The 15,734-nt window shown below is 40.9% G+C and overlaps 1 protein-coding gene across 1 annotated transcript in view; it reads left to right on the top strand.

The window, feature by feature from the left end:
* TET1 (tet methylcytosine dioxygenase 1) overlaps positions 1–15,734 on the top strand; it is a 132,823-nt gene that overhangs the window by 54,745 nt on the left and 62,344 nt on the right. The gene's annotated exons all lie outside the window — the stretch shown is intronic.

The following is a 15,734-nucleotide window of genomic DNA, read 5'->3' on the forward strand; positions in this document are numbered from 1 at the left end:
TGAGCAGGGAGTCTGATTCGGGGCTCGATCCCAGAGCCCTGGAATCATGACCTGAGCCTAATGCAGATGTTTAACCAACTGAGCCAGCCAGGCATCCCTGGATTACATTTCTTTTTAATTAAAAAAAATTGTTATTGAGGGTTTGTTTTTCACTTTATGAGGTATAATTGACAGACTTGTATGATATTTAAAGTGTGTAGTGTGGTGATTTGATACACATATACACTTTGGTAGGATTCCCTCCATCATAGTAACACATTCATTACCTCACAGATTTATCTTTTTTTTTCTTTTTAGTGAGAACATTTGAAGTCTACTCCTTTAGCAGATTTAATTATACAATTCAGTGTTATCAGCTATAGTCACCGCATATTGTACATTAGATCCTCAGACCTTTTTCACCTTATAACTGAATGTTTGTACCCTTACCAATTTCTCCCTATTTCTTCCAGCCCCTCAGTCCCTGGCAGTCACTTTTGTACTGTTTCTGTGAGTTTGACTTGTTAAGATATTAGATTCCAAATATAAATGTTTCCATGCAGTATTTGGTGTTCTGTGTCTGCCATATTTCACTTAGCGTGATACTCATACGGATCATCCATGTTCATCCATGTTGTTTCCAATGAAAGGATTTCCTTCTTTTGTGAGGCTGAATAAATACACCTCTGTGTGTGTGTGTGCGTGTGTGTGTGCGCACACACATATTATACATACATGCACATATATTTGACCCGTTCATCTGTCAGACACACTAGGTTGTTGCCTTATCTTGGCTATTGTGAATAATGCTGCTACCTCATAGAGGTGGTCTCTCCTTTTGGTTTTCATTTGCATTTATGTGATGATTGATTATGATTGGCACCGGGACACCTGGCTGGCCCAGTTGGTAGAGCATCGACTCTTGATCTCAGGGTCCTCGGGCTCAGGAGTTCAAGCTTCACACTGGTCATGGAGCCTATTTAAAAACAAAAATATGATCAATACCTTTTTCAGTACTTTTTGGCCATTTGTATTTTAGTTGTTAGAAAAAAATATCTATTTAGGTCCTTAATCTTATTTATTAATTTTTTTAAAAGATTTTGTTCATCTATTTGACAGATCACAAGTAGGCAGAGAAGCAGACGGAGAGAGAGGAGGAAGCAGGCTCCCTGCCGAGCAGAGAGCCCGATGCGGGGCTCGATCCCAGGACCCTGGGATCGTGACCTGAGCTGAAGGCAGAGGCTCCAACCCACTGAGCCACCGAGACACCCTGATCTTATTTATTATTAATTAAGTGAAATATGTTTTTTGTAGAAAATTAATTTAATACTGGAATTTGGCATATATAGTTTTCTCGATTTTATTTCAGTTTTCTATTTATAATTTATTCATTTATTTTATTTCTTAGAGAGAGAGAGAGTGGCAGGAAGGAGCAGAGGTGAGGGACAGAGGCCTGATGTGAGGCTCTTACCCAGAAAACTCTGAGGTCATGACATGAGCAGAAATGAAGATCAGATGCTCAGTTGATTGAGCCACCCGGGTGCCCCATGCCTTTATAATTAAAAACAAACAAACAAACAAACAAAAAAAGCACTTTATTATAAAAGGAACAGATACTAGTTGAAAAAAGTTAAAATACCAAAGTGCTAAAAATTACAATTCCCGTTTTCTCCATTCCTCCCCATCTCTTTTATTTCACAGCAATAACCACAGGACTTTGTTGTCTATCTCTTCAGCTGTTTTATTTTATTTTTTTATTTTTAATTTATTTTTTAAAGATTTTAGTTTTAAGTAACCTCTTCACCCAACATGGGGCTGGAACTCAAAACCCTGAGATCAAGAGTTACGAGCTCTAGTGGCTTAGCCACCGATGGGCCCCTCTTCAGATGTTTTAAATCTGTGCTTAGGTTGAACTTTCTTCCCTCTACTGTACCCACATACACAAACAAGACTGTATCATATGTTCCTCGTCAGTTGGCATCTTTGGCCATTTCAGTACATGGTATTTTGTTGGCTACCGAGAATTCCATTTATAGACATATCATACCATACTTTATTCACCTAGTCCTGTGAATAAAGTCCTGTATTGTTTTTGAAATATATGCTGTTACAGTGCAGCTCAAACAAGTCTCCTATAAACATTTCTGTATACTTTTTAAAAAATTCTTTTCCTTATTAAGGAAATATTTAAACCTGGAACTATTTTAAAATTGTTACTTCTCATAGAAGGAGAACAGTAAGGCAAAATTACCATCATTGTACTTATTTTATGGAAATAAAAGGGGGTAAAAAGGAGTGTACTCATGATGGGAATTTGTATTGGTGAGTATACCTCTTAGCTTCATGGCTTTGCCTCTAAGTGCTTGTCTGGGTTTCTCTTCTTGACTTGCCAAGACTGAGTCATGCATTAAAAGGTGAGTTAGGGGGCGCCTGGGTGGCTCAGCGGGTTAAAGACTCTGCCTTCAGCTCAGGTCATGATCTCAGGGTCCTGGGATCGAGCCCCGCATCGGGCTCTCTGCTTGGCGGGGAGCCTGCTTCCTCCTCTCTCTCTCTCTCTCTCTCTGCCTGCCTCTCTGCCTGCTTGTGGTCTCTATCTGTCAAATAAATGAATCTTTAAAAAATAAAAATAAAAAAAAATAAAAGGTGAGTTAGGTAGAAGAGACCAGAGCTCTGGGGAAGGAGAAAGGTTTTATATACAGACTGAGTGATGGTGGATGAGAAAGGAACAGTTTGGTCATGGAAGGTGCTGGAGACTGTTTCGCGGGAGGCAAGGAAAGACTAGAGCAAGTTTATCTAACTTAACTTTTCCTTTTTCCTAATCAATCCTGCCACGTGAGGTATCTGGTTCTGGAAGTGCCACCTTGTTAAAACAAGTTTGGTATTTTTTGTGTGTTCCTTTGTTTTAAGATTTTATTTATTTGAGAGAGAGAGAGTGCGCGCATAAGCAGGGTATGCAGGGGGAGCCGCATAAGCAGGGGGAGCGCTATGTGGGAATCAATCCCAGGACCCTGGGATCATGACCGGAGCTGAAGGCAGACACTTAGTTGACTGCACCACCCAGGCATCCTGAAAACAAGTATTTTTTTAAGTCGACATTTAGGGTGCCTGGGTGGCTCAGTCGGTTAAGCGGCTGCTTTCGGCTCTGGTCATGATCCCAGGGTCCTGGGATTGCGTCCTGTGTCCAGCTCCCTGCTGAGCAGGGAGTTTGCTTTGTACTCACACTCTGCCCCTCCACCCTGCTTGTGCTCTTTTTCTCTTTCTCTCTCTAATAAGTAATATCTTTTTTTTTTTTTTTTTAAAGATCTTATTTATTTATTTGACAGAGAGAGAGAGATCACAAGTAGGCAGAGAGGCAGGCAGAGAGAGGTGGAAGCAGGCTTCCTGCTGAGCAGAGAGCCCCATGCTGGGCTGGATCCCAGGACCTTGAGATCATGACCTGAGCTGAAGGCAGAGAGGCTCAACCCACTGAGCACCCCAGGCGCCCCTAATAAGTAATAGCTTTAAAAAATAAATAAAATCTTTAAAAAATTAAAAAAAAATAAAGTTGACATTTAGAAAGGAAGGACTATTCCTTTATTCTAAAATAATATTTACAAATCAATAAAACTAAATTGGAAAATCTCTCCAGATTAAACCACGCTGTTTTTTTTTTTTTTTCCCTAAATTCATTTCTGTACTCATTTATTCTTATGATAATCATCCGGCTTTTTAAATAAGCATTTTAAGCAGAAAACAAGTTAGGAGAATAATGCAATGAACACCACTATTTCCATTAATGCAATTTGGTATTTGACTCTTTGTCTGTGTATGAACCACTGGAAAATTGCAGGTTATTGTCTTTAAGAGTTCTACCATACAATCATAGGTTTTCCCATTTGTTCCCAAAATAAAACACATTTGTGAGCCTAGAGGACAATCACCAAGATCTCTCCTCTGGGGTCTAAAGTCCAGGATGACTGCAGTGCAAACAAGTAAGTAGGCACAATCAATTGATACGATAAAGATCTGTGCCTAGATAGTAAAGGGAGGAGTGTTCAGTTTTATCTGAGCGGAGCTGGAGGAGTGTTAAAAATAGTTGATTTCTACAGGTATCTTTCTTCTAGTTTTAGGTGTTTTGGGGGCAAAATTGATGGGGAGAGTTGAATCAGGAAAGGTCTTTCTACCTTAAAACTGCTACTCAAGAAAGGACTGGGCAGCTTAACATAGCCTCAGGGGAAGCCAGGCTGGGGTGGGGCTGGTGTGAGGACACCGCTGTTGCAGGACACATTCTGTAAAATTTGGCCAAGGCTGGGATTTTGGAGGCCTTGCTGGCAGTACTGGAAAATGTGAGTTTTGCCCTGTGGTTCCTGCTTTCTGGGTTCCCTTACCTTGCTGCTCTTTGAGTCTTTATAGAGTTTCTACCTTCCGACTAAGAAAACCTTGCTGGGGCTAGTTTAGCATTTCTTTTTCTAAAAACCCCTAGGGTGATGTTGATGTTTAGCCAGGTGCTTGTGGAATGCAGCCTAAAGCAATGAGATTTGCATTTAAAATGGTCTCTGTAAATAACTGCATATCTGATCATTGAAATTTGGGTGGTATATTGAAGAAACTGACTTTGTGATTTTATTTAATTTTAATTGATATAAAATTTAAAACTTAATTAAAGTGAAATTTTTTAAATTAAATACAACTTTGTTTTAGTACCACTACATTTTACTTTAACCATTGAAAGTTTAGCAATGAATTAATTTGAAGTATGTATAAAATATACACTGAATTTCTTGGACTTAATATACAAAAATAAAGTATCTTTGTTCATTTTTTTTTCCTTTTTCTGTTTTTTTAAGATTTTGTTTATTTAGTTGACACAGAGAGAGATCCCACAGCAGAGGCAGGAGAAGCAGACTCCCCGCTGAGCAGGGAGCCTGATGTGAGACTTGATCCTAGGACCCTGGAATCCTGACCCAACCCAAAGGCAGACACTCAACTGACCGAGCCACTCGGGCATCCCTTCATTAATTTTTATATTACAAGTTGAAATTATATTTTTTATATGGTGGCTTAAATAGAAATACTAAAATTTGTTTCACCGGTTTCTTTTTACTTTTACGAAACAAAACTCCTAAAACCTTTACAATTATTTCTGTAGCCCACATTGTATCTCGATTGGACAGTGCTTCCTTAGAATTACCGCAAATGAAGATTTGGGAACCCTGAAGACTGGAAACCAATCCCAATTCTGAGGTTAATGCACTAAGGTGAAAGGTTAGGTTCTGAAAATGCTTGTTACCTAACATTCACTAGAATGGAATATCCAGGGTCACCTGGGTGGCTCAGTAGGTTAAGCCTCTGCCTTTGACTCAGGTCATGATCTCAGGGTCCTTTGAGTTGGCTCACAGGGAGTCTGCTTCTCTCTCTGCCCCGTTGCTTCCCACCCCCACCCCAATTCTCTCTCTTTCAAATAAATTAATACAATTAAAAAAAAAAAAAAAGACTATAGTATCCACCAGGACTGGTACCTCTCATGTTAACTCTCCCATTAATCATGCCTGCAGCATGTTATGGGTACTCTTATAAATATTTGTAGAACGAACACACTGAGGCAGAAGCAGTAGAGATGAAGAACTCAGGTTGAAAGGAAGAGGTTTTAGTAAGACCACCAAATTCCCTGGCTGAATTGGGGTGTTGAATGGAGGAGGCTTCTGAGGAAACTCATGAGTTATTATATTAAGTGAGTTTGGGGGTTAAAGCAGGGTTGGGGTAGAGATGACTCAACATTTAGAAGTGATTGAGTTTTAATTGCCTGATGAAGATGCCCAGTTGGGGGATGACTGAGTATGAAGTTTAGAGGAAAGATCTTGTCTTGCTGTGGGAGTGAGTCATCAGCAAATAGGTGTACACTGGAGGCCTCTATCTAGATAAATGGGGAGCCTGGGGAGAAGGAAGAGGGGAACACTGTCATTTTTAAGTGTGAGGAAAAGCCAGCAAAGGAGACCGAAATGACATGTGGAGAATTAAAGGGAGAACCTTTTTTTTTTTTTTAGGATTTTATTTATTTATTTATTTATTTATTTGACAGAGAGAGATCGGTCACAAGTAGGCGGGGGGGGGGGGGGGGGGGGGGCAGGCTCCCTGCTGAGCAGAGAGCCGTATGCGGGGCTCGATCCCAGGACCCTGGGATCATGACCTGAGCCAAAGGCAGAGGCTTAACCCACTGAGCCACCCAGGCGCCCCTAAAGGGAGAACCTTAAAGATGTGAGCAACAGTATTAAAAGATACTCTGGCAGTCTACTGATTTTGACGGTTAGGACTACATTGGTGAGTCGGGCAGTTTCATTGAGGTGGTGGCCACAGAATGCTGATTACACGGGGCTGAAGAGTGCGTGATAGTGATTGCAAACAATTATTTGAAGACTTTTTTTTTTTTTAATTGTGCTGTGAGATAGGGAGAGAGCTAACTATTTCTCAAGGGTTTTGTTTTCTTTAGATAGAAAAGCCTTAAGTTTGTTATAGCCTGTGGGGAAGCTGCTAGAAGGGAAAGATTTACAGATCTTGATAGTTTGGCTCCAGAATTCTCTCTGATTTTTCTGTTAGGAATGTGTAAATACCCCTGTGCATAGCATCACCCGCTAAGTGCTAAATAAATACTCAGTGTTCTTGGAGCTTATGTTCTTAGAAAACCTAAACAGAAATAGATACTTCCTTTTTTCTTTTAAGGAAAACATTGAGGAAGGAGACCTAAGGCCACATGAGCAATATTGGAAAGAACTAAAAGTTGAAATTTTCATTGGTGTCTTGAAGGATCATGAATTAACTAGTTATCTGATGGCCTTCTGGACGGAGTTGGTGAGGCAAGGTCCTTGAATATATCTTTCATCTTGAGGGAGCATTCCAGGCAAAAATGACTTGATAGAGGCTAAATTCTAGTGGAAAACAGGATTTGTCATAAGGCCACTTTTCCTGAAATCTTGAGGAGCATTTAAATGACCTTTAAAAAAACAAACAAACAGGGCACCTGGGCAGCTCAGTGGGTTAAAGCCTCTGCCTTGGGCTCCGGTCATGTTTCCAGGGTCCTGGGATCGAGCCCCACATCAGGCTCTCTGCTCAGCAGGGAGCCTGGTTCCTCCTCCCTCTCTGCCTGCTTCTCTGCCTACTTGTGATCTCTGTCAAATAAATTTTTAAAAAAACCCAAAAAACACATATTTGGAGCCTGCCTTCTATCATGAACCTTTACAGTACGAGTGCATATAAATTACTTTTGTCAAATAGTCTGATTGATTTTAGTCTGATTGATTTAGATAATCGGCAGTTTTTGTGTTCTTTTAATTGTTTTTTAAAGAATTAATGTGGTACTTCATGTTGCGGTATTATTTAATACCCGTAAGTTTTCGGGACACCTGGCTGACTGAGTTGGTAGAGTGGCATGGAGCGTACTTAAAATTTGAACAAACAAACAAACAAAAAACCCCAGCCCAATATGTTTTCTCATTGAGCCTTCGCTTTGAACCTGAAAATTTTGAGTAAAAAGTTAGGAAAAAGGTAAAGCAAATCAGATTTATCTGGAAGTAAGGAGAGTTACAGTCTAGGGAATATTTGAAGAGAAAATAGACAATGACCTCTGATCATATTCCGAAGAATTGGAATGTAAAGTGAATTTTTAATTTCACCCAACTCTGCTTCATAACTTGGTGTGAACCCAGTGTGCGTATACAAAATTTGCACAAAAGGTGAGAATATTTTGAATAGCAATGCTATACTCAGAAACGAGTGAATGAAAGTAGGCCAGTGGTTTCATTAAAACAATAATTCACACAATCTAGGAAAAGAAACAACCATAGGAATTGAGTTGTTCTCTTAAGTTTTAAGCATTGACGGTAATGTTAGGTCAGTAAACAGTTCTAAATATTAGTAAGTAATGAAATACATCATAAATGTTAATTATTACTTAAAGAACAGTGTCTTGGGAGAGATCTCTGGTTTGATTTTGACTCTGAGAGTATTGAAATTACTTTGCCTGGTTACTCAACCTTTCTAAATCTTATCAGAAGAATGGAGATACTGATACTAAGTAGAAAAAGCAAAGGAGGTAATTCCTATAAAACGTCAATGATGATGCCTGGCAAGGAGTCAGTGGTCAATACATGAGTAATAGCTACTGATAAATATTTTTTTTTTCCTTAGTTGTGGATTTGTGACTGGAGTTAGTAGGTTTTTGCTCTATGTTGAAGGAGATACAACAAAAAAGGAGCTACCTAATAGGTGTTTTTCCCCTAAATAGTTCACTTCTACACACAGTAAGGTTCAACAATATGTGTAAATGCCTTATTTCACTTAATCTTCACAATAAACTGGTTCAGTGAATGCTGTTAACTCATCCTGATTTATCTAAGGGAAGCTGAGGCTCAATGAGGCTTTGTAGATCAACCACTCGGCCCCACGGTTGGTAAGTGATGGAGCAGGGAAAGTGGCCAAAATTTGTCTGATTCCAGTAAAGCCCCAATTCTGAAAACTATATGAAGCAAGGTACACAAAAAGACTAAATATTAATATTAATACATTGGGCACTAAGAGTTTTGAACTTTAAGCATAGGGAAGGCTGTTCGAGAAAGGGTGAAGAAGGAACGGGCATTGCGTTGGGCTTTGGAATCCTCTAAGTTGTAGGCTCAGGGGGACACACCTACAGCCTGGGGACAGAGGCACAGAAGTGTGGAGCTCCCAGGGACACCTAGATTTCAGAGTTTCAGTTGAGACTCTCCTTGGAGGTCTACAAAAGAGCAGTTTAAGGAATGATGGAATTTGGCAGTTGAGGGCTCGCCTAGAACCTTGGGTAGCCATTTAAGATACTTGAATGAGGAGGGAATTTGATAGGATGATAGCTTGAGGCGAATTTGGGGTCTGAAAAGGTTTTTTGTCTCTTGACTCTTAACGAATTGTACTGGCTCAAAGCTCCTCAGGAAGAGGGCAGGAATGAGGACACCTGGGCCTAGAGAGGTTGGTTCCTAGGTCAGTTTTGTATACATTTAGAACCATTCTACAATTTACATGTTTTTGGATTAAATAGAAGTTGTCCCTCCCCCTAATATATAACGCTTCCCCTTCTCTGCCCTCCCCCCCCTCCCCCCTAGGTAAAGGATTTACTTTGGATTCTGAGACCCTGTGACCAAATGAGGGTGGAGTTTTTGTTGGGGATAGGAGTAAAAAAGTTAGAATAGGAGAGGACTCTGGATATGGTGGATCAACGTGGGAAAGGAACTTTCAGAGTCTCTGGGATGGCTTCTGTTCAGCCCAGGCAAGGAAGAGCCTTTAGGCTTTATGGCACCAAGGTAGGACAAGTGGGGATAAGGACAGATTTGGTCCCTTTGACCTCACCCTCCCGCCTTTCTGTGAGCTTTAAACATCTAACAGGGTGCCTGTAGGCAAAGTGGAGAAAACAGAACAGAGGCAAAGCTCAAATACTAGGGCTACAAAATGTGGTGGGGTAGGTGTCCTCTTTTTTATGCCTCAAAAAGGAAAAGAGCTAGACCATTATACTGCTGTAGGAAAATAAGGCAACTGTTTTGCAGGTTCCCTTTGAAGAAGGATTTGTGTGTGTGTGTGTGTGTGTGTGTGTGTGTGTGTTCAATGTTTATTTTAGCTTTGGTGAATGGCTGGTTTATCTTTCTTTTGATTTCAATTTGGTTTGTTCGAAAGTAGTTGTGAGAGCAGGGTCTGACCTCCATGCTTCTGTGGGAATGTGGGAGGACAAATACCGCATCAGGCATGATTGCATCATATTCAAGTCAACATTAATGGAGCCACTAGTGATTCTCCTGAAGTTTTTGTCCAAACACTTAATTTTTCTGGTTGAGGACATAGGACCTGAGGGTGTCCCTTCTAATCAGGTATAAATACTCTGTGGGTTGCTCTTTGTCTTCTACTTAGTTTTCTTTTCTTTCTTTCTTCTTTTTTTTTTTTCTTAAGGCTTGCTTATTTATTGGGGGGGGGGGGCCGGAGGGGCAAGAGAGAGAAGCTGACTCTTTTAACACGGAGCCCAATGTGGGGCTCTCGTGGGGCTCTGTCCACCTCACCATCATGACCTGAGCCGAAATCAAGAAGTAGCATACGCTTAACCACTGAGCCACCCAGTCACCCCTTCTATGTGTTAGTTTTTTGAATTCCTCAAAGGGGATTAAGATCAGTTCTTGGTTGCTCAGAGAGGGTTTAAAAAAAAAAAAATCTTAGATATTATGATGGGATCACAGTACATAAGCAGATACATCCTGTATCTGTGGAATTAAAATTTCCTGAGGAGGGCTATTAGGGAAAAAACATTTTAAAAGACTGCTGGGTGGGGGCTGAAAAAAGAAAGCAAAACAAAACACAAAAACCCTCAAAGGCAGGTTGAGAAACACTGATCTGCCTGCAGTAAAGGTCATAGTCTTGTGGACCATGTCTCTGTACACGCTTTGAAAGACTTTCCATGTGATCTGAGCAGCTGTTTCTAGATACAGGAAATACAGCATGTATGGAATGTGCGTCTTGGGAGAGGCGACAGATTCTGTCCAAAGGGCATAGTCATTTCAGAATAAAATACCACTCTGCTCAGTGCAGTTTGAGCTCATTCATTCAGGAGTGGGTGCTAGTAGCGCTAGGATAGGAATGTGGAGAAATGAGAAAACGGTGCTTGGCAGCTATTGAACCCAGATCTGATCCAGGGTGATCAACATTCCTGTTGGTTTAGAAGGGGTAAGAGGGGCCCAGAGCAACGTACAGTCTTGTGACTAGCATAGAGTGCAATGCAGAAACTGGGAGAATTTGAATTACTGTCCTTAAAACAGTACACTTGGGCACTTTCGGGGTGGTAGAGGAGGAAGAGAAGAGACACTAGTGGGCATGAGCTTAGGTCCCCAGAGTATATATGGCACTTGAGAGAGTAAAACATCCAGCTTTTTGTGAAATACTTCCTTCAGAAAATTGACACCTCTCTCTCTCTCTTTCTTTTTAAAAAATCTCTCTCTCTCTCTCTCTCTTTTTAATATTCTATTTATTCATTTGACAGAGAGAGACCACAAGTAAGCAGAGCAACAGACAGAGGAGGGGTGGAAGCAGGCTGGGCAGAGATCCGCTGAGCAGAGATCCCGATGTGGGGTTCGATCCCAGGGCCCTGAGATCATGACCTGAGCTGAAGGCAGAGGCTTAACCCCTGAACCATCTAGGTGCCCCTCTCTCTTTTTTAAAGATTCTTACTTATTTGACAGAGAGAGAAGTCACAAGTAGGCAGAGAGGCATACAGAGAGAGTGGGGTAAGCAGGCTCCCTGCTGAGCAGAGAGCCCGATGCCAGGACCCTGAGATCATGACCTGAGCCCAAGGCAGAGGCTTAACCCACTGAGCCACCCAGGCGCCCCAGATACTTGGCACCTCTTTAGAGGTAGATGTTAAACAAATATTTTGAGATTCAGAATGGATATTTGGGGATGCACTACACCTAAGCAGATTAAATGTCAAGGAAATCTTCATTAAAAAATAAACATTCGAGGGGCGCCTGGGTGGCTCAGTGGGTTAAGCCGCTGCCTTCAGCCCAGATCATGATCTCAGGTCCTGGGATCGAGTTCCGCATCGGGCTCTCTGCTCGGCAGGGAGCCTGCTTCCCTTTCTCTCTCTCTGCCTGCCTATCTACCGTGATGATCTCTCTCTGTCAAATAAATAAATAAAATCTTAAAAAAAAACAACACATTCGTAATGTAGTTAATGGAGTCTGTTTGACGAAGTACCTTGGGGTTGTACCTTCAGTGGTAGGAAAGAGTCAGCTTCTTCCAGGTCAGTAATTACTTGCATCTCTTCCTAATGCTGGCACAGGTGTCTCACTGATAATTTACAGTCCACTGTGGTAGATGTATTTATACCACAAAAATCGGCCTGCAGGGCAAAACAGGGTTCCCTCCCCTCTCAGTTCCCAGCCTGGTTGTTAAATATTTACCAGTAAAGTTTCTGTAGTACAAATGTAGCCTTCCTGAGTAAACAAATGTGTATGTACTCCACACCCTTTCTTTATGCTCTGATATGTTTGTGAGTTGGTACTATACAAACGTAGCTTTTTTCACTTACTATATGCTAGAAATCTTCCCATAGACTGCTTCAGTTTTGGTTTATATTTAAAGGAAGTGTATTTTAAAAATCAAAACAGTATTTAATCAGATCTGGGTTTAATGGTTCCCAAGCTTCTGTATTGTTTTGGACTTCTTCCTCCCCATCATTTGTATTCAGTTTCTGTTATATTCTTCCAGAGTTTCTTTTTTCTTTTTTAAAGATTCTATTTATTTATTTGACAGACAGAGATCACAGTAGGCGGAGAGATAGGCGGAGTGAGAGAGGAGGAAGCAGGCTCCCCGCTGAGCAGAGAGCCAGATGCTGAGCAGAGAGCCCGATGCGGGGCTCGATCCCAGGACTCTGGGATCATGACCTGAGCCGAAGGCAGAGGCTTTAACCCACTGAGCCACCCAGGTGCCCCTTCTTCCGGAGTTTCTTTATGCAAATAGGAATATATATATTAGTTCCCCATACTTTTTATTAAAATTAAAAAATCCTTTTTTATTTTTTTTTAAATCCTGGATATCTTCCTATTTGGAATGGAATCTCTTTTCCTTCTATTTTATAGCTGCAAGGTAATATGTAGATATGCCATAATTGAATTAGTGTGCTACAGGTGGATATTTGTGTATTATCAGTTATTTGTTCAACTATACAAAGCTGTCAAAACATATCATTAAGTGCAAGTGTAACTTCTGGATAAATTCTCAGAAGTGAAAATGCTGTAGCAAAGGAGAGGTTGAATTTGTAATTTTGATAGTTATTACCAAATTGCTCTCCAGAGGTGTGATAAGATTTTGCACTCCACCAGCATTATATGAGAATATATATCCCCATAACTTCCTCAAGGGCCTAGCCTTGTGTTCAAACATTTTGATGTTTGCTGTTCTGATCAGTGAAAAATGCTATCTGTGCCATTTTTAATTTACACTTTTCTTAGAATTGAGCAACTTTTTTTTTTTTATTATAATTTTTTTTTAATTTATTTATTTGTCAGAGAGAGAGAGAGAGAGCGAGCACAGGCAGACAGAGAGGCAGGCAGAGACAGAGAGAGAAGCAGGTTCCCCGCCGAGCACGGAGCCCCATGTGGGACTCGATCCCAGAACGCTGGGATCATGACCTGAGCCGAAGGCAGCTGCTTAACCAACTGAGCCACCCAGGCGTCCCAGAATTGAGCAACTTTTTAATTGAGCACCTTTAATCCCACCTCGGGATTAAAGTGAAGATCAAATGAGTTATTGCAGTAAGGAGTGTATATTATAATATAGGTAACATTCTTTGGATTGTAACTATTATAATGAAATTGTTAGTGTTCTCTCATAGTGATACCTCATCCTTACTGTGCTAACAGCTTTGGTCATATGGTCTCATTGAATCCCCATCACAATCGACCTGTCCCCTTAAAAAAAGGAGGACACGAAAGTTCAAGCTACATGGCATCTCCTGGACCAGACAACTCTGAAGAATTGCTCTTTCCCCATCTTAGCGTTCAAGGTTAACCAGTAATAGGGGCACCTGGGAGGCTCAGTTGGTTAAGCGTCTGCCTTCAGCTCAGGCCATGATCCCGGGGTCCTGGGATCCAGCCCTGCATTGGGCTCCCTGCTCTGCAGGGAGCCTACTTCCTCCTCTCTCTGCCTGCCTTTGCTTGTGCTCTCCCTCTCTCTGTCAAATAAGTAAATAAGGGATGCCTGCGTGGCTCAGTGGGTTAAGCCTTTGCCTTCAGCTCAGGTCATGGTCTCAGGGTCCTGTGATCCAGCTCTGCATGGGGCTCTCTGCTCAGCAGGGAGCCTGCTTCCCCCATCCCCCTGCCCGTCTCTCTGCCTCTTTATGACCTCTCTCTGTCAAATGAATAAATAAAATCTTTAAAAAAAATAAGTCTTAAAAAAAAAAAGATTAACCAGTAATAGAAATTAGATTGGTTTATGTCCTTTTTAAACATATGGCAATGTTGCATATTTTTCAAGTTGCATTTTCACTCATCCATGCTTTTTTTTTTTAATATTTTATTTATTTATTTGACAGATGGAGATCACAAGTAGGCAGAGAGAGGGTGGGAAGCATGCTCCCTGTTGAGCAGAGAGCCCCATGCGGGGCTCAATCCCAGAACTCTAGGATCATGACCTGAGCCGAAGGCAGAGGCTTAACCCACTGAGCCACCCAGGCGCCCCTCTTTTTTTTTTTTTTTTTTTTTTTAACCAGCTTTATTGAAAACTACATGTAAGATAGAATTTGTTTTGCTGATTGACTTTTCACAGCAGGAACTTGAATTTTTGGTTTTTCCTGAGTAACAGTAAATGTTTGTTCTGGCCACTCAGTTTCACTATGAAGAGCTAGCGAAACTGAGTAACTGTTTTCTTAGTGCACATACACACATACACGGACAATTATATTTAATAGTATCTGCTTGTAAGAGTTCTGGTTGATTTCTGAGGACAGAGAAAATCTTACTAGCCCCTGATGAAATATCATCTGTCAAGTTGTTTTCTTAAAGGTTACATTTAGTAGTTGGCATTGTGTAGAGCATGTTCTCTACATGTTTTAAAACCCCATGTTTTCAAACTGCGTGATTTTAAGTAGTCATGAGCTAAGGGGTGCCTCGGTGTTTCAGTCAGTTAAGCGTCTGGCTCCCACTTCAGCTCAGGTCATGATCTCAGGGTGGTGAAATAGAGCCCCACATCATGCCTTGTGCTGGCTGTGGAGCCTGCTGAGGGTTCCCTCTGCTCCCTCGCCATCTCCCTCTCTAAAAAAAAGTTACATGAGATATAACTGAATGATAAAGGTCAGTTTTTAATTAAGCTCATTATTTAATGAGAATGTTCTATGTTTATAGTACATAAATCTTTTTTTTTTTTTAAAGATTTTATTTATTTATTGGACAGAGAGAGAGCACACAAATAGGCAGAGAGGCAGGCAGAGAGAGAAAGCAGGCTCCCCACTGAGCAGAGAGCCCAATGCGGGCTTGATCCCAGCATTGGACTGGAGCCAAAGGCAGAGGCTTTAACCCACTGAGCCACCCAGGCACCCATATAGTGCATAAATCTTAATAGGTACTCAGGATCTTCTCTTTAGAGTGATGTGTATGTTGAAGTCCCAGTGTCTTAGATATGCATATTCGTAAAATTAAAAGCATCAAGTAAAACAAACAAAACTGGGGCACTTGGGTGGCTCAGTGAGTTAAAACCTCTGCCTTCCGCTCAGATCATGGTCTCAGAGTTCTGGGATCGAGCCCCACATTGGGCTCTCTGCTCGGCAGGGAGCCTGCTTCCTCCTCTCTCTGCCTGCCTCTCTGCCTACTTGTGATCTCTCTGTTAAATATATAAAATAAAATCTTAAAAAAAAAAAACCAACTTCTCTTTACTTCTGTTTCCCCATGGTAACTGGTATTAACGTTTTACCTATCGGCTTTCAGCCTGTTTATTTAGGATTTCTTGCCATGTAATCACTAGACTGATAAATACAAGTAATGGCTGCACATTATTTCACAGTATGAGTATGAGTTTCTTTATTTCATACTTTCTCTATTATAAATGTCATTGCATTATAATTTGCTTACCTACATTTCTGCATTTTTAGTTTTGGCATTTGGGTGGATTAAAAAGTTGCATTTATTTTCATTTGCTTGTCTTCTAGGAAAGTCAAACAACTTTTGATCTTGTGGATTTCCACTTAAACAAAGGACATATTCCTCTCTTTTTCTCATTCTTCTATT

Source organism: Meles meles, chromosome 13 (genome assembly GCF_922984935.1).
Source record: "Meles meles chromosome 13, mMelMel3.1 paternal haplotype, whole genome shotgun sequence".
NCBI lineage: Eukaryota > Metazoa > Chordata > Mammalia > Carnivora > Mustelidae > Meles > Meles meles.